At 46.2% G+C, this 16,860-nt stretch overlaps 1 protein-coding gene and 1 pseudogene across 1 annotated transcript in view; both read left to right on the forward strand.

Moving 5' to 3' along the window:
- Nucleotides 1-16,860, forward strand: part of ARHGEF3 (Rho guanine nucleotide exchange factor 3) — a 232,921-nt gene that overhangs the window by 152,055 nt on the left and 64,006 nt on the right.
- On the forward strand, nt 1,154-1,252 carry LOC141552393 (U6atac minor spliceosomal RNA; annotated as a pseudogene).

Consider the following 16,860-nt stretch of genomic DNA (forward strand, 5'->3'; position numbering starts at 1 on the left):
ATACCATTAATTTTCTAATTTTTGACAAAGATGCACTGGCTCCGGCAGACAGGTTTTATAACCCACCAGAAGGGCAGTGTCCAGTGAGAGCATCTCCACTGTCCTTAGATAATCGCCAGGTGATGTGGAGAGATCCAGAAAGTGGTGAATGGAAGGGACCAGATAGGTTAACTGCCTGGGGGAGAGGGTTTGCTTGTATTTCTTCAGCAGGAGAAGGAATCAGATGGGTGCCAACGAGTCATATTCGCCTTGTCCATCAGAGAGAGACAGAAAAAGAGAAAGACCTCAAAATAAAGGAGAAGATCTAAGAAACATCTGACACTGAAAGAGCATGGATAATAAGAAGACTGTTAAAGAACTTAAAAACCAGCAGGAATCATTGGACTTCCTCACACAAGATGAGAATAATGGACAATGGACTTATGGACATTTATAAATTTTCAATTTATGATTATGATTATGTTATATACTTCTAGCATGTGTTATGTTACTATGTTACTATGTGCTTATGTAATTTATGTAATTATCTGTAATACTTCTCATATTGATGGATTTATGTTTCAAGGTCATGATTGTCCTATGTTCTAAATCAAAAGAAAGGGGGAGATGTTAGGATTACTAAGTGAGAACTGAGGTTGTCTGGATAGTTACAAGGTGAGAACTCAGGTTGACTTGATAGAGGGGGCAAGCTCATTGGCTGGGGTGGTTCTTCCCAGAAGCCCTTGCATTATCCCACGCCCATTCTCTGGGAGGATAAAAAGAGACAGCAATGGGCGCAGAGGGCAGATCGGCCTGGAGAAGGATAGGAGCTGGAGGAGATTCAGAGCCAGGATTCAAGAAGAAGACTCTCTGCATTACATCAGGCCTGACGGGGCTCTCTGCAGGAAGGGAAGTCACTTCTAAGGACAAGAGTTAACAGCAACTGCCTGGAGACAACGGTTCACTACAGGAAGAAGAATCTGTCTGAAAGATTTGAGTAGACACAGCAGATCTCTTCCCGGAGAGCGATCTGGCAGCTTCTAGAGACGACAGCTCGCTACAACTTCTGAGCTGTGGGGAAGCCCATCCTCAGCTGCCCTGCCTGCTCCTTGCCTCCTCCTGGAGCATCTTCTCTGGGCTGGGGCAGTCAGTGTTCTGGTTTAAAGGGCCTCTTGCGTTGTATGAAGGGAGAGAAAGTTAAACTCCCCTTGATAAGGATGGAAGAGGTCCTAGTGGTCTTTACAAGACATATATGGTTAGGGGGCCTCTTGTTGACTTGTTGACTAGGAGACTGCAAGTAATGAGGGAGTAAATTATGGCAGAAAGAGCTTTATCTGGGACCGACTTCATCGTAACAAGAGGAGAGTCCGGTTTGTGGGAGATAATTCCACCCAGTGCGGGCAATCTACCCAGAGCTGAAGAGCTAGCTTTGATTCACCCAGATACCCGACCCACCACCAACAAGGCGGCAGATGTTGGCACAGCCCGTGGGGTCGGAGCCAATGATGTCCTGGGAGGTGCAGCCTCCTTTCCCGTCAGAAAGGAACCATGGGAAAAGGTTTAGGGAGTCAGACAGTTATTCTGCCCTCCTCACTCTTGTAGTGGGTAAAGAGTTTGGACCACTAGACTTGCCTTACCAAACACAAAACTTGAGGAGGAGATTTCCAGACACGCCAGTGGTAGAGTCAGCAGAGATGTAACGGGTAAGAATGAGCCAGGTTCAAATCCTCCTCTGGCTGCCTAACAGTTGGTCATCTCTTCAGTGTGCTCTTCCATTCAGCGACACTAGCCTCCATCTTGGGCATTTTCTCTGGTTGTCCCCATGTCTGGAGCACTCGCCCCCTCTCTGCCTCGTGGCTTCCCTGACTTCCTTCAGCTTCCCCTGCCTCCTCCAGGAAGCCTTCCCCAGCCCCTTTTGTGCCAGTGCTGCCCCTGGACTGACTATGTCCAGTCCTGTCCAGAGCTCACCGCACACAGCTGGTTGCGCATTGCCTCCTCCGTTAGGTCGGGAGTTCCATGGCAGCTGGGACTTCTGTCCCCCTTTCTGTGCATCTTCAGTCCTTGGCACAACAGCTGGCGCACTGTAGGCACGGCGGGCTCACTGCAGGGATAGAAGGGGCGATGCCCATGTTGGCTGAAGGTGCCCTTGGGGGCAGCAGCCCCAGCTCCCTCGCGGCTGCTCTTCCCCAAATCACTTGCCCCGATGGCAGAGAACATCTCTCTCAGTATCTCCGCTTCGTCCTCTCTATTTGTCCCCGTGTCTCTCTTGTCCAAATGGCTCCCGAGGAGCAGTGACAAGGGCATGTGGACAAGATGCCCACCATGTTTGTTATGGAGGCCACAAGTCCGAGGTTCCTGAGCTCAGACACTGGACAGCCTCTTTTTGGTTCCTTTTCCTCAACAGTAAAAATGGGGACACTAACAGCACCTACTTAACTTCCCAGGGTTGCTGTAAGGATATGTGTAAAGAAAGCACTTAACACAATTCTTGGTGCATAATAGGGGCTGTATAAATTTTTATTTCCTTCCCTTCACTCCATGCCTGGCACATATCCCACCCTTCCTTCCTTCCCTCCTCCTCTTTCTTCCTTCTTCCCTTCTTCTTTCTTTCCTTTCTTCCTTTATCCCTCACTTCTTTCTTTTCTTCCTTTCTATCTCCCTCCCTCCCTTCCTCCTTTTTTTCTCCTTTCCTTTCTTCTTTCTTTCTTCCTTCTTTGTCCCTCCTTCTCTCCTTCTTTCCTTTCTTTTCCCTTGTTCTCTCCTTCCTTCCATCCTCTCATGGAGTTTGGACCTGTTGTTAGCTCATGTTAGAACAGTCTACCTGTTTCTCCTTTTTGGGGGTGGGGAGCATGTGGTAATTGTCAGAAGTGTTCCCCTATTCCTTTTTTATCTCACTTGGAGCCCTGGGTGCAAATAGTGACTTAAAGAAGATAAGGGGACATGGTGATGAGAACAATGAAATCACTGATGTGGAGCAAGAAAAAAAAGTGTGTGTGTGTGTGTGTGTGTGTGTGTGTGTGTGTGTGTGTGTGTGAAGTTTGTTTTTCATCAATAAGAAAAACACATCTGGTTGGAAATTCTGGCCAAGGCTGGGGGGCGGGGGGAGACTTTTCAAATCTTTAATCCCAGAATCCCGAGCTGGAAGACAACTCAAAAGGTCCTTTGAGTCCAAGCCCTGAACCCAAACCTGTGCGTTTGCAGGCTGCCGTGTCCTTGTTTAAAGACCTTGGGTTGTAGAATGAGGGTAGTTGAGTTTCTTTTGGTCTTTTAAAAATCCCCTTTCTCTTTGATCAGATCCAGCTAATTACCAGGGAGAGAAAAGCCACCTTTGGGGCTGAGAGGGGCCACTGTTTTCTTTAGGGTTTATGGTGTTCCATAATGAGGCTTCCCCTGTGATGGAAACTGGCCAATTTCAATCAAAGGGTGAAATTTAATTTCCCATCAGATTGGAAAAACTGGCTGCCATGTGCTGGGGGAGTTCCACCCGGAGCAACGGGAGGAGCACATGAAATAAGGTTTCTGTGAGGAGTTAGTGGTGGTCACAAAGCTGTCTTTGTAAAGGGGATTATGGGAGGAAGGAAGGGGCCTTGCCCTTCTGTTTCTACCTGCTCGCTTCCTTGTATCACACGTTAGGGCCCTGAAGGATAGTCCCGCTGGAGCCCAAGCTCTCCCAGGCCTGCCGGACCAGGAAGTCTTGGAGTTTGGTCTCCCAGTGTTTGCCCCTGTGTTAGGGAATGGAAGAACTACAGTTGTGTCGATGGAAAGGTTCCCCACACTGAGGAGATCTACAGGGAAGGACATCAGTGTAGTGGCATGAAAGGGATTGTGCCCCATTGAGACTCACCTGCAGCCAGAAAGCTGTTGTTTCTGGTAGCAGAAGGCAGCAGCTAGCCGTCAGGCAACTAGTGTCCCTGGGGTTGTGCTAAGCCCTGAGGAGACAAATGTAAAAAGTTACACTGCCCCTGACCTCAGGAGCTTACAGTTTAATAGGAGAAGCTGACCCGTAAAATTTGGGAGCTACAAAATGGAGGCGATGGGGAAAAAGGAAGAGACCCCAATAGTCCCAAGGACATGAAGAGATAGCTGGTTTGGGAGCTCTTTGCTCTGCCTTCCGCTCCCACAGCCCTCCATTCTAGGGATGCGGGATACTAAGGCTGCTACAGTCTTAAAAGATGATCCTGGGGTCATGATGGAATCCATCAAAAAATTGTTATTTAAAAACAATTTCTAGGCCTACCCATTAGCTCTGGGATCGTTGGCACTTGTGATGATTTCTCAGCTCAAAATGTCTTGCTTCTGGATCTAAAATTCGACACCTCTGGGAATCACCCTTAAAGTTGAGTTTGTTATCAACATTTCTAAATTTGTCATGGAATCTGTGGGAAGATTTTTTTTTTTTAAAGGCAATTGGGATTAAATGATTTGCCGAGAGTCACACAGCTAGTAAGCGTCTGAGGTTGCGTTTGAATTCAGGTCCTCCTGACGTCAGGGTCAATGCTTTATCCACTGGGCCACCCGGCTGCTTTGGTAGACATATTGAATGTAATGGAACGTAAGCTTCTTGAGGGCAGGGACTGTTACGTGTTGGCGTTTGTTTAGCTCGGGTGACAGTCATAGAGTGGGCATTCAATAAATGCTTATGCAATGAAGGAACATAAAGGCTGGTTTGGGTAATTGACAGTTGAATTCATTTGTTCTACTTTGACTTCCCTTTGTGAGGATTTCTTTGATCGAAGGAATGACACCCTACAAGTGGGAGTCTACGATTTGCCTTCTGGAAAAAGAACCGATTTTCTTTTTATAGCTATCTATGTGTATCTGCAGGGGTCATATGTTTTACCCAGAAAGGTGCTTCCTTCCTTCCTTATTTCCTTCCTTCCTTCCTTATTACCTCCCTTCCTTCCTTACTTACTTCCTCGCTACCCTCCTTCCTTCCCTTTTTATTTCCTCCCTTCCTTCCTTCCTTATTTCCTCTCTACCCTCCTTCTTTCCTTTTTTATTTCCTTCCTTCCTTATTTCCTTCCTTCCTTCCTTATTTCCTTCCTTCCTTATTACCTCCCTCCCTTCCTTCCTTCCTTATTTCCTCTCTACCCTCCTTCCTTCCTTCCTTATTACCTCCCTTCCTTCCTTCCTTATTTCCTCTCTACCCTCCTTTTTCCTTTTTTATTTCCTTCCTTCCTTCCTTATTTCCTTCCTTCCTTCCTTATTTCCTTCCTTCCTTATTACCTCCCTCCCTTCCTTCCTTCCTTATTTCCTCTCTACCCTCCTTCCTTCCTTCTTTATTTCCTCCCTTCCTTCCTTATTTCCTTCCTTCCTTCCTTATTACCTCCCTTCCTTCCTTCCTTATTTCCTCTCTACCCTCCTTTTTCCTTTTTTATTTCCTTCCTTCCTTCCTTATTTCCTCTCTACCCTCCTTCCTTCCTTCTTTATTTCCTCCCTTCCTTCCTTATTTCCTTCCTTCCTTCCTTATTACCTCCCTTCCTTCCTTCCTTATTTCCTCTCTACCCTCCTTTTTCCTTTTTTATTTCCTTCCTTCCTTCCTTATTTCCTTCCTTCCTTCCTTATTACCTCCCTTCCTTCCTTCCTTATTTCCTCCCTTCCTTCCATATTTCCTCCTTTCCTTCCTTCCCTCTTCCCATCCCGGAATAAGAGAACAGAGCAGTTGTGATGAAAGACCCTAGAAGTTCAGACTAGACACTCGAGGTGAGTCATGAACGAGATCTGGCTGAATTTTCCTTAGCTATGCCTTGTGGTTTCCTGAGTTCTTTATCAGTACAAATGTCCCCCGCTGCAAACATTTTCCAGCGAGATATGGATGATCGTGTTTTCACTGAAGTTAAAAAATGGGCTCTCATGCCTGGGCATCCACAAGAGAGAAGTGCGCACAGGCGGCCATCTTGGTCGTCTCCAGTATTTTTGTAATGTACAAATAAGCATAGAGATGCTCATTCCGAGCTGACCCATTGAAGGAACCTTGATTAAGATGAGACTAGACGGCCCAACCTCCCCTCAGATTTCAAACATATGTTTAGCTGCCATATTGTAAGACTTGGTCCAACAACCCAAAAAGTGGCTCAAGGATTTGGGGAGAAATGTACTTTTGACTAATTCCAAGGTGGTTTGAGTGAAATCCTCAGGTACTACTGACTTATGATACAATGGAAATAAATTCAAAAATTAACTTTCTAGTACCTGAAAACAGTGGAAAGATTCAGGAGTCCCGAAATGATGGAGATAAGGGGGAATGCAATTCAGACAGCTTCCGAGCCCAGTCCCTTCACTTCTTGGAATGATGTGATGGGGGTGTAGGTGACTTACCTAAGGTCTTGTAGATGGGCACTCGGTTATGTTGGGAAAGAGGGCCAGCCAGAGGACTGGATCACCTTACAGAGAGCATTGCGCTCTGTCCCGCTTCGTTACCATGTTATTGTCTGGTTCCCAAGGGAGTTCTGCAAACACTGGACGTGTTGGGGATAGGACGTGGAGCAAATTCCATTGCTGGCGGAGAATCTGACAGCAAAGGAAAGCGTGATGCAGAGGCTGAATGACTGGACATGCTCTCGTCTTTGATTCCATGGAAAAGAGAAGTATCTTTTCCTTGTGGCAGCCAGTTCTAGGGAAAGGGAGGAGAGTGGAGGGCCAGAAAAGGATGCACGTGTTTATCAATTCCCAAATAAGGAGATCTGGCCCCAGGGACATAGGTGTTTGGACATCATGGCAGCTCTGCCTCCCTGAACTAAATAAGGCCAGTGCTGAGGAGAACCAGTCTGGAGGGATTGAAGAGGAACAGAGAGAGGACGAGCAGCAGCCGGCTCCCATGGCGGCTCGCCGGGACAATGGCTGCAGAAGCCCCAATCAACAACCTAAGCTATCGAATGATCCTTCTACAGATATGGAGAATGCATGAGGAGACATTTGGGAGAGGAAAGCCTGGTGATTGAAAACGATCCCGGTTTCTTCTCTCCTTCAAAAAAATAGTTTTTCCTCATTAGTGAAAAGGGTTAAAACAGTATTCGTTCACTGATCATACATTAATTGCCTACTCGCTACCAGGCAGTGAGCAGAGTACTGGGTACAAATAGCCAAACCCAAACAGAGCCTGCCCTCATGGTACTTACATTCTCTTGGAGGAAAATAACACATATGCATCAAATGCAATCCAAAATAGACAACTTTGATGCGAAGGAAACTTCTAGGAAAATGGGGGAGGGTTGGCTTTCTGAGGGATGCCTTCTCCAATGGGAACAGTGTTCTGATTTTTAAAAATGTATATAGATGTGCATAATATATATAATAAATATATTCAGTCTGTATGTGTGTGTGTGTGTGTGTGTGTGTGTGTGTGTGTGTTTAAGGAGGGAGAGAGGGAAAAAAAGGGAAGAAGGGAGAATAGAACTTAACTATAACCTGTTTAGAGGAGATGGAGGAAATAAAGGGGAAAAAAAGAATAAATTTTCTAATGTGTGCAGTAGAGAGCAAAAGAACAACCTACAAGAAAGTTAAAAAAACATGGATACTCATTAATAGAACTTCTTCTATTGTTATATATCCTTTCTTGAACTGGTAATTTATTGTTCTATATTTTGAACTCTCCCTGATATTCTTCTGGACACGTGACAATATTCTGTTTTATTTTGTTTTGTCTTCCTTTTTATTTTTATTTTTTTGCTCTTTTTTAAAAAAATAAGATAAATAATAATTTAGAAAGACAGACAGACAGAGGGAAAGAGTGCTGACAGAGAAAGAGACAGGGGGAGAAAAGAGAGGGAATAGAAGGAGAGAGATTGATTTGCCTCCTTATCAGGCCTGGGATAAGAAATGGAATTGCCCTCTGTAGCTATTGGTTTGCAAGGTTATCCAAGTAGGTTTTACTGTTTCAAGGAGATGGGTTATTCTAGGTTATAAATGCTCTAATGTAAAATTTCAAATGTTTCAGGGAATTTGCTAGTAAAGTCACTACCCAGCCCAGAGACTAAACAGAAAGAGCTCCCGGTTCTTGGTTGTAACAATTGTTTGGGGGTCTAGAAGAGCATCTAATTATACTAAGGATGATTGAAAAATTCTTCCAAAGAATTTGTTTTTCGTGTTATTTTTGAATGATGTTTTTCATTCTAAATTTGTGCTTCAATGAACCTGTGACCAATGAAAAGCTTATAAAAAGGTCAGAACTTGGCTAAAAGGTCACTGATTTCGAGCCGGGATGGACCTTAGAGGCCATCGGGTCCAATTCTTTCATTTTACAAATGAGTAGCCTGAGGCATAGAGAAATGAAGTGATTTGTCCTGGATCGCAGACACTGAGAGATAAAAAAGATGAAAACTCAGGTCGTTCTGATTTCACGTTCTGTAACATGGTCATCAAACCAAACCTCAGAAGTGTGAAGCAAAAAGTGAGCCATGGTGGTGATTGCAGTGGTGACCAATATTTCCCTTTCTCTTCTCTCTGACTTTTTATGGAAGACTCTGGAAACTCAGGAATACCGAGGAGCCAAGTGACTCAGTGATATTTTCAAATTGATGAGCATGACGGCATCTTTTGTAAACATCCACTCAAGTATTAATGAATTCTGGTTAGTAATTTAACTGGGAGGTTCCCGTAGTCGGTTAGTTGTATGAAACTGGCTCCTTGTCCTTTGGAGCTCAGAGAGCTTTCTCCTGTTGGAAGGAAAGTCATCCCCGAAAGAAAGGGGAGAAGTCTTCCAGCAGAAAGGTACATGGGAGAAGGGGCTCGACTCAGTGGCCTTGGCGGTTCTAAGGTTCTATGGCTCTTTGTGGTCATTGCTGACCACTTGGTTTCAGAATAACACCCTGTGGGGTTCCTTACTATTATTCAACCCAAGATACCTACAGACACGGAATGACCACAAATCTTGCTTTTGAGATAGCTGTAGTTCTTCTGAGTTTAAAAAAAATGACTGATTGGCTAAATGGAGCATATCAAATCGGGATTTGATGACTCAGCTAGCCAGGACTGAAGCCGGAGAGATTAGCAGCTGCATACTTCACATTTTATCCCAAAAGTTGACTATTGAGACAGACATATTATACAAATAGATTTCTCTGAAAAAATGTGAATCAGCTTTTCAGCGTTTTACTTTATAGCAGTGGGGGCAAGGGGAAGGGCAGAAGAACCTCGGAGAACCAAAGTGCTGTTACATAATGATGAACATGGAGCAAGAAACCTAATGGGGGAGCTTTCTCTTCGTGCAGTGAAAGAATAATTCCTCCTCAGGAGATTCTGTAATATTTACAGAATCTGGCCGAAAGATGTCATGTCAGTTTTCTCACCTCCCGGTGGGGAATATTTGGGGCCGAGGAGAGCCATCGTGGATGAATTCTTTCAGAGTTCAGAGCATGAACCGCAGGGCCTGCCGATGGGCCCGACCAACGTGGAAGGTCTTTGAAAGCGAGCCTGACAGGACAGAACTTGTAGCTGTCATCTCAGGGCTGACCTCGCTAAGGTCCCTCACTGGGCTGGCTGGGGAGTGGGAAGGAACGGATGGGCGTGGTTCCCCAGCAACTCTAAGGACCATCTGCCAGACTGTAGAGGGGCTGCAATTTCTTCTGATGGTGGGAGGGCACTAACACAACTGCAGAGCTTTGAATTATGTACTTGGACAAATCACTCCTCCTTTCTCCACGCCCCAGTGTCCTCCTCTGTAAAATGGGAATCAAACCAGCCCTGAATTCAATCCTAACCTCAGACACAGAGCTGGCTGTGTGACCATGCGACTGTGAGGCAAACCTCTGTTTGCCTCAGTTTTCTCAACTGTAAACAGTGGGGAATCTACTTCCCTAGGTTGTTGTGAGAATCATGAGTTATTTGTGTAGTAGTCTATCACACAGTAGGTGCTTAATAAATGCTTATTTTCTTCTTTTCTGGATGTTTTGGGAAGCCCTTTTCAGCTCCATCTCTATGATCCTCAGTCAGATCATCAGCTTGGGACATAGTTTCCCCATCTATAAAATAAAGGGATTATACCAGATGTACTGTAAGGTTCATCCCAACTCTGAATCCAGGAGCCTCAGTTACTTAACTTGGCACTGATGATTACTCATTGTGTGACCCTGAACAAATCACATGCCCTCTCAGGACCTCAGCCTCTTCTTCTGTGAAATGGGACTGACGTAAGAATATTTCCTATTTTGAAAGAGGGTCGGGAGGAAAGTATTTCCCAAACCCTAAAACAATTTAAAAAGAGGAGTAATGATGAAAATCTTGCAATGCTCTGACCTTCCCAGCAGCCTTTTAGGCACTGCCTACATTTGTAAAATTGCCAAGATTAAGTGTCTGTTTGATAGATTTATTCAGATATTTGGAGAGGTCAGGGATCTCATTCACGGGAGGATAGTCTCTTCAATAGTATAACCCATCTGGGCTTTGAATGCTGAGTCCCCTCCATCATCCGGGGACGATCTTGTCATTGCATGGATGCCCATTGGAACATCCTCCAGTCATCCCTCTCTCAATACTTGGGAAATGTATTATTTGTGTCGCTCAAAGATTTTCTCACATGTTAAGCATGTAGTCAACAAGCAGATCTCTGTAAAATCATGGCGAACTGCTCAGAAAGATCTATAAACCGGATCACTTCAGAATGGAGACCCAAACTGGAAAAGATTGCAGCGGACCCGAGCCCCCTCTTCCCCGGCAGGCTGTAAAAGCGTGATTCATCTGCCCTGGCCTCGGCATACGGTGTCCAGCGGCTCACAAAGTAGGGGAAGTATAGGAAGATGGATGGATGGGGAAGTATTTTTAGAACACATTGTTCTCCAACTTCTCGAAACAATCGGCCAGCATAAAACGTGTTTTCAAAACCTTCTTCCCCTCCTTTGCGCTACTTTGAAAATCGCATCTCGAAATAGAAAACAAACTGTGTTTTCTTTGCCCAGTAATTAAATTGGGTGTTGTATTACCCAGAGGTAGGAGGATCTGACTATTTTGGGTTCATTAGTGTTGATGAAGCATTATCTTTGAGTCAATAGCCTTGCGTGGTTGGGAGGAAAACAGAGTTATTAATGTGTGAGCCTTTCAGTTTGGGACATGGAATGTTTAAGATTTACTGTAAAAAAAAAAAAAAAAAAAAGGAGCTGGGATGGGTTTTTTCAAAATATCCCTCTTGGAGGTCTAGTTAAAATAACCAAAAACCCAACAGCGAAATCCCCGGCTTCTCCAGAGCTCCTGTCAAAAGTTATGTAAGTTTTAGTAATGATCATGGGGTTATATATGGACAAAGAAGCTTAGAGGCCATTTTGTAATTCCCAGGAAAATGCAGAAGGAGCCTTTGAACAAGGTAGGCTATTATGCCGGTAGGGGATGAATGAATGCATGATTCACTGAGATTAGGATAAAAATAAAGCTATTTTTCTGCTCTGACTAAATAAGGAACCGGAGACCTGCTGATAATGATTAGTGCTCATTCAATAAAAATCCATTGCTTCCTCGAGGACAGACATTAAGCCCTCCGAGTGAGGTAGATGAATGCTTACTATTCAGATAAATATAAGTCTGCCAGAGACGCTTGGTGGGTTGGATAAGAGACCGGTTTTTGAGTCAGGAAGGACTTGGATTCGAGTCACACTTGACACACTTTAGCTCTGGGACCCTGGGCAAGTATCATAATCTATCTGTGCTCTAGGTGCCCCTGAGATCAATTAAGAAACTTTCTGTTTGGCTTTGAAAGCCCTTCCAGACTCCCTTCACTCAAGCACCGGGCCTTCTTCTCCCCCTCTGCTTAGTCTGTGATCTAACGAGGCAGTCGTCACATGGGGAGAAAGAGAGAGACCGGAACCTCAGGGAGAGGAGGCTGACCCACAGGCTTCCGGTCCGCAGAGAGGGCGAGGGCGAGGATCCAGAAGAGGCCATTCAGGGACCGTTCATGACTCTGGGAGGTTGGTTGAGTGACAAGGTCAGTGGGGATGAGGGAAAGGAAATGGAGGCCCCTATAGCAGGCAGCCTTCTCCAGGAGTTAGCATAAAAGAGGCGAGAGCTGGGCTGCCAGCTGGTCGTGGAGTCGGTGGGTCGTTTGCAGGGAGTTTTGAGCATAGAGGAGATGGGGGCACGTTGTAGGTGGCAGGGAAGCAGCCAGGAGCCAGAGAGAGACCGAGGGAGGAGACAGGATGGGACGGCGTCCCAGGAGTTTGGCAAGGAGAAGGGCCCCTCTTCATGTAAGACAGAGATGGAGAATCTGGGAGGTGCGAGGTGAGCAGGGGGGCAGAAGAGGGAACCTCAGTTTCCTCATCTGGACAAAACCAACGGCGGGTCTCCTACGTTCCTCTCGGGGGCTGTCGTGTGGCCCGCATGGAGACGCATTTTGTAAAGCTCTTCGCCCGCTGCACAGCTCCCTGGGTGTCTGTGTTCATTCCTGCCCAGATGTGCTGGGGACCGGCTGCTTTCTGGTTCATTCGCTTCTCCCTTGAGCATCTGACTCAGCCCCTCTGAGTCACGGAGGCTGGCTGGTTCTGAGGCAGCCACAAGGCCCGCAGTTAACACAGAACTCCTCTCCTGGTGCGCTTGATTAATCCTGTCTGACTTCCCCCTCGGTTCATGTCTCCTGCTGAAAGATATCCATTTTATTCCTGTAACCGATGATATCGGTGGCTATTGTTCGCTGTCAGGAGCAGATCAAATGAACAGCCGCTGGCAGAGAAGTCGAACCGGGGCAGGGAGGATTGCAGGCAAAGCTACGATTTCAGGTTTTATTTTCTAAACACTAAAATCGCTAAAAACACTAATTTTTTTTAATATTATTAAAAACACTGAAGTGTTTAGATATTAGACGTGAGAAAAGAAGAGAACTGGCTGACTCTTGGGAACTGATGAGGCTCCAGAGCAGAGAGCCCTCATTTCCCAGTTACCACCTAAATATGTCTCTTTGACTCAGTTTCTCTACCTGTAAATTCCAGCCACCTCAGAAGAGTCCGGCCTGTAGAACTCTTCAGGTTGGCGGATCTTTATAGAGGAGCTTTTCCTCCCACCTGAAGCACTTTCAGTCTTTATTCACTCTTCGTGACCCCATTTGGTGGTTCACTGACAAAACTACTGGAGGAGTTTGCCTTCTTCTTCTCTGGCTTTTTACAAAAAAAGGAAACTGAGGCAGGCAGGGTTAAGTGGGATGCCCAGGGTCCCGCAGCTAGGAAGCGTCTAAGGCCATGTTTGCCCTCTTCCCTGCCCAGAGATAGGATAGTTGCATCATGAGGGCCATATCTACCCCAAGATAGGATAAGTGAAAGATACTATTTAAATGGAGCTTTGGGGTTTTCAGATTACTTTTCAGATATTATCTCATTTGATCCTCAGAGAAAGTGCTATCGTTATTCCCATTTTATGATGGGGAAAACGAGGCCTGAGGATGTTACTTGCCCAGGATCATGTATTTGAACTGCAATCTCCCTCACTGCAAACCCAGTCTTTGGCTTTTGATGGTGGTTTTGTTGGAATCAGTGGAAAGGACTGACATGAAATATCCATGAAATTCTGTCGTGATTTCCCTGAGAGAGAAGCACAGACACAAGATCCCGAGATCATCACGTGGGGATTTGCACTATTTAAGTAGCGCTTGTCATAGGTCAAGAGGACAAAGGTGAGCTCCTCTCGGAGCCGAAGTGCGTTTGAATTGGAGATGAACCAGGGGATTTCTGTGCTTTATTGGAGAATTCTAATCCGGGGGATTAGGGAGTCGACTAAAGATACCACGTCTGTGGAAATGTTTTTTCCCCTGTAAAAGGTTGGTAAATAGGCCCAAGGAGGCAGCTGGGACCTCTACGGCTGGTCTGCGCTGGGCGCTTGCTCCCTGGTCAGCCACGGGGAAGTCTAACGGACAATCCGGACCGAGGCAAACTTCAGCGTGTCTTCCCCAATGATGAACAACCCTGGTGGCAGAGCATGGTGGCTCATGGGGTCTTGGAGACCCCCAAGCGCCATGGACTCTGCTTGGAGACACAGTGGGAGGGAATGTCTGTGCTGGTCGAGGAACATGAGGGGAAAGAAAAAGGGAGCTTGGGGGTTGGGAGCCATCTGGGGTATTAACCGATCACCGTGCGTTTGTGCTCTCATACCGGGCCATCTGAGACGTTTAATAAACGCTTATTAAGTGCGCAGGTCTGAAGCTGGGAGGACCCTCAGAGACTATCTGGCGTAGGAGGAATGTGTGCCAGACCACACTGGGGGTCGCCGGACACCCACTGAGCCCCCGGCCGCTCTGCAGTTCGTTGGCCACGTCTCTGATTTTCTACCGCACTCCTCATGACTGCAGTGTACAACGTTTGCCCCAGAAGACCCCAGGGATCTGAGAAGAGCATCCTTGGTCTTCCTGTTCTACTCATCCCGACTTTTCTCCTCCCTGGTCCCCTTGACTTCCAACCTTTCTTTCTCAGTTGTCTTCTTATGAGCCCATGATCAATTATAGATTCAGAACTCATAGATTTAGAAATGGCCCGGGGCTGCATAGGTCAAGAGGACAAAGGTCAGCCCCTTTCAGAGCTTGGGAGATGGAGACAGGAAGAACCGAGTTTGAATTCTGCCTTCGACACTTACTAGTTACGGGCTACAAGTATTTAACCTCCATCAGTCTCATCTACAAAATGGAGATAATCCCAGCACCTGCAGGAACAGCTATAAAGGGCCTTGCAAATCTCAAAGAAGAGTATCGACGTTAACTCTCATAATTATTATTGAGCCCAACCCCCTCCTTTGACAGATGAGGAAACTGAGAGCCAGGGAGGATTCGCCCCCTGGAGTGACAGGCCGTGAGTGTCAGAGGGCTTAGTTCCAAATCCAGCATGTTTTCCCTTGTACTCTATTGCCTCCACATTTACTGAGAACCTGCTATTTCCCAGCCCCAAGGACACAGAACTCTAAGAAAGTCCCCCTCCACCTTCATTGTTTTGTGTCAGATTCCCCTCTGACAGTCTGGTGGAACCTGCCTAGAATTTTGCCTTTTTTAGCATAAAATAAAGCACTTAGTGTCACACAGACATCCAGAGTAGTATTTTTTTTTTTTTATGTTCAACATGGTAAAAATATATATTAAGTCCAATATATACATACATATTTCCATAATTATCGCGCTGCACAAGAAAAATCAAATCAAAAGGGAAAAAATGAGAAAGAAAACCATGTGCAAGCAAACAACAACAGAAGTGAAAACGCTATGTTGTAATCCCCACTCAGTTCCCAGAGTCCTCCTCTGGGCGCAGATGGTTCTCCATCACAAGGCTGTGGAACTGGCCTGAATCACCCCATTGCTGAAGAGGGCCGCGTCCATCAGAATTGATCACGTATAATCTCGCTGTCGCCGTGTACAACGATCTCCTGGTCCTGCTCACTTCACTCAGCGTCAGTTCCTCTCAGTCTCTCTGAAATCATCGGGCTGAGCGTTTCTTACAGAACAATATTCCATTGTACATGCTTAACCTATACTGGATTACTAGCTGTCTAGGGGAAGGAATGGGGAGAAAGGAAGGAATAAAATTTGGAACATAAGGTTTGATAAGGATGGATGTTGAAAATTATCTTTGCATGTATTTGGAAAATAAAAAGCTATTATTAAAAAAAGAACAATATTCCATTAGATTCATAACAGCACAGATTTATTAAGTGCTTACTGTATACCAAGCACGATTGCGAAGTGCTGAGGATACAGGAGGAGCAAACCTTATTCCCTGCCCTTAAGAAGAATACATTCTAATGTGCATGTGTGTATATTGTGAGTTTCTGTATGTACTCACAAACACACATGTACACAGAGAGACACGTGCCCTGTATATTAACATGTGTATGTATGTGTACCTGCCATTGACATACATGTGACTAGAAAGGTGTCTGTATAGAGATAGCCAATGGGAAGTCATCCCAGAGGGAAGGCACCGGGAGCCAGGGGGCCCAGGAAGGGGCCGGGTCCCTGAGGCATCGAGGTCATCTGTTCCTTTCCAGTTTCCCGCGGCATCTTGGCTCAGCTCTGTTCTCGCCCCATTGGACTTTGTATTTCTCTGTGGGTCTAATTCTCCTTCTGGACCATCAGCTTCTTGAAGGCAGGGACTTCTGGTTCCCAGCCCGGTGCCTTACATACAATGATAGTGAGTTTAATTATTTAAGAATTCTATGGGGCTCCCCACGCTGGCTCTGTGCGAGCGCTGGTTCTTGCTTTGGGATTGCTGTTTGGGATCCATGTGATCGCACAAAAGATGGCCCACGAGATAAAGCTCTGATTACACAGTTACTCTGAAATGCAGGCAAGCACACCCAAGAATTTTTCTAATTAAATATGCTTTGCAGGGGTGAAATTTCTGACTACAGAACTATGTACCTAAAGCCTTAGAAACATCTAAGAGAAATATTTCCAGTGTACCCAGAGCGGGTCCCCAGGTGGTGAGGGCCCGCTCTTGGGGCCGGCGGCCCGGCGGGGGTCTCACCATGCTCGCCACTCTGACGTTGACAGTCGGGCTCAAAGGCACATCACCAGGCGGATTCACTGCCGGCCATGGAAGTCGCTCTCGATTGGGAACCGGGCTTAGAGAAACAAATGGCCACCATGTGGGTAAGTCGTGCTTAGGACTGGGAATCCCAAGGCCCGGGGTGGTCGGAACTCCGGGAGCTCGTCCCGGCTCTCGGCCGTCGGGTCCTCGGCGATGACCGCTGGACCGTCCAGCCGAGCCCCCTCCGGGACGCGAGCGCTCTGATGCCGACTTGGCTTTCCCCACTGACTGATTTGTAGTGACAACCCTGACTTTGCCGTTATTGCTGCCACAGAGAAACAATTAAGCTCTTGCTGATTCTTTTTCTGCCTCTCCTAGCGAGATGGAGCGTCCCCGTCCGCCCAGGGACTTCTTTTAATCACTTGACATTCAACTTTCTTCTGGACTTGATAATTGTAGAGAGTGC

Source organism: Sminthopsis crassicaudata, chromosome 1, assembly GCF_048593235.1.
Source record: "Sminthopsis crassicaudata isolate SCR6 chromosome 1, ASM4859323v1, whole genome shotgun sequence".
Taxonomy (NCBI): domain Eukaryota; kingdom Metazoa; phylum Chordata; class Mammalia; order Dasyuromorphia; family Dasyuridae; genus Sminthopsis; species Sminthopsis crassicaudata.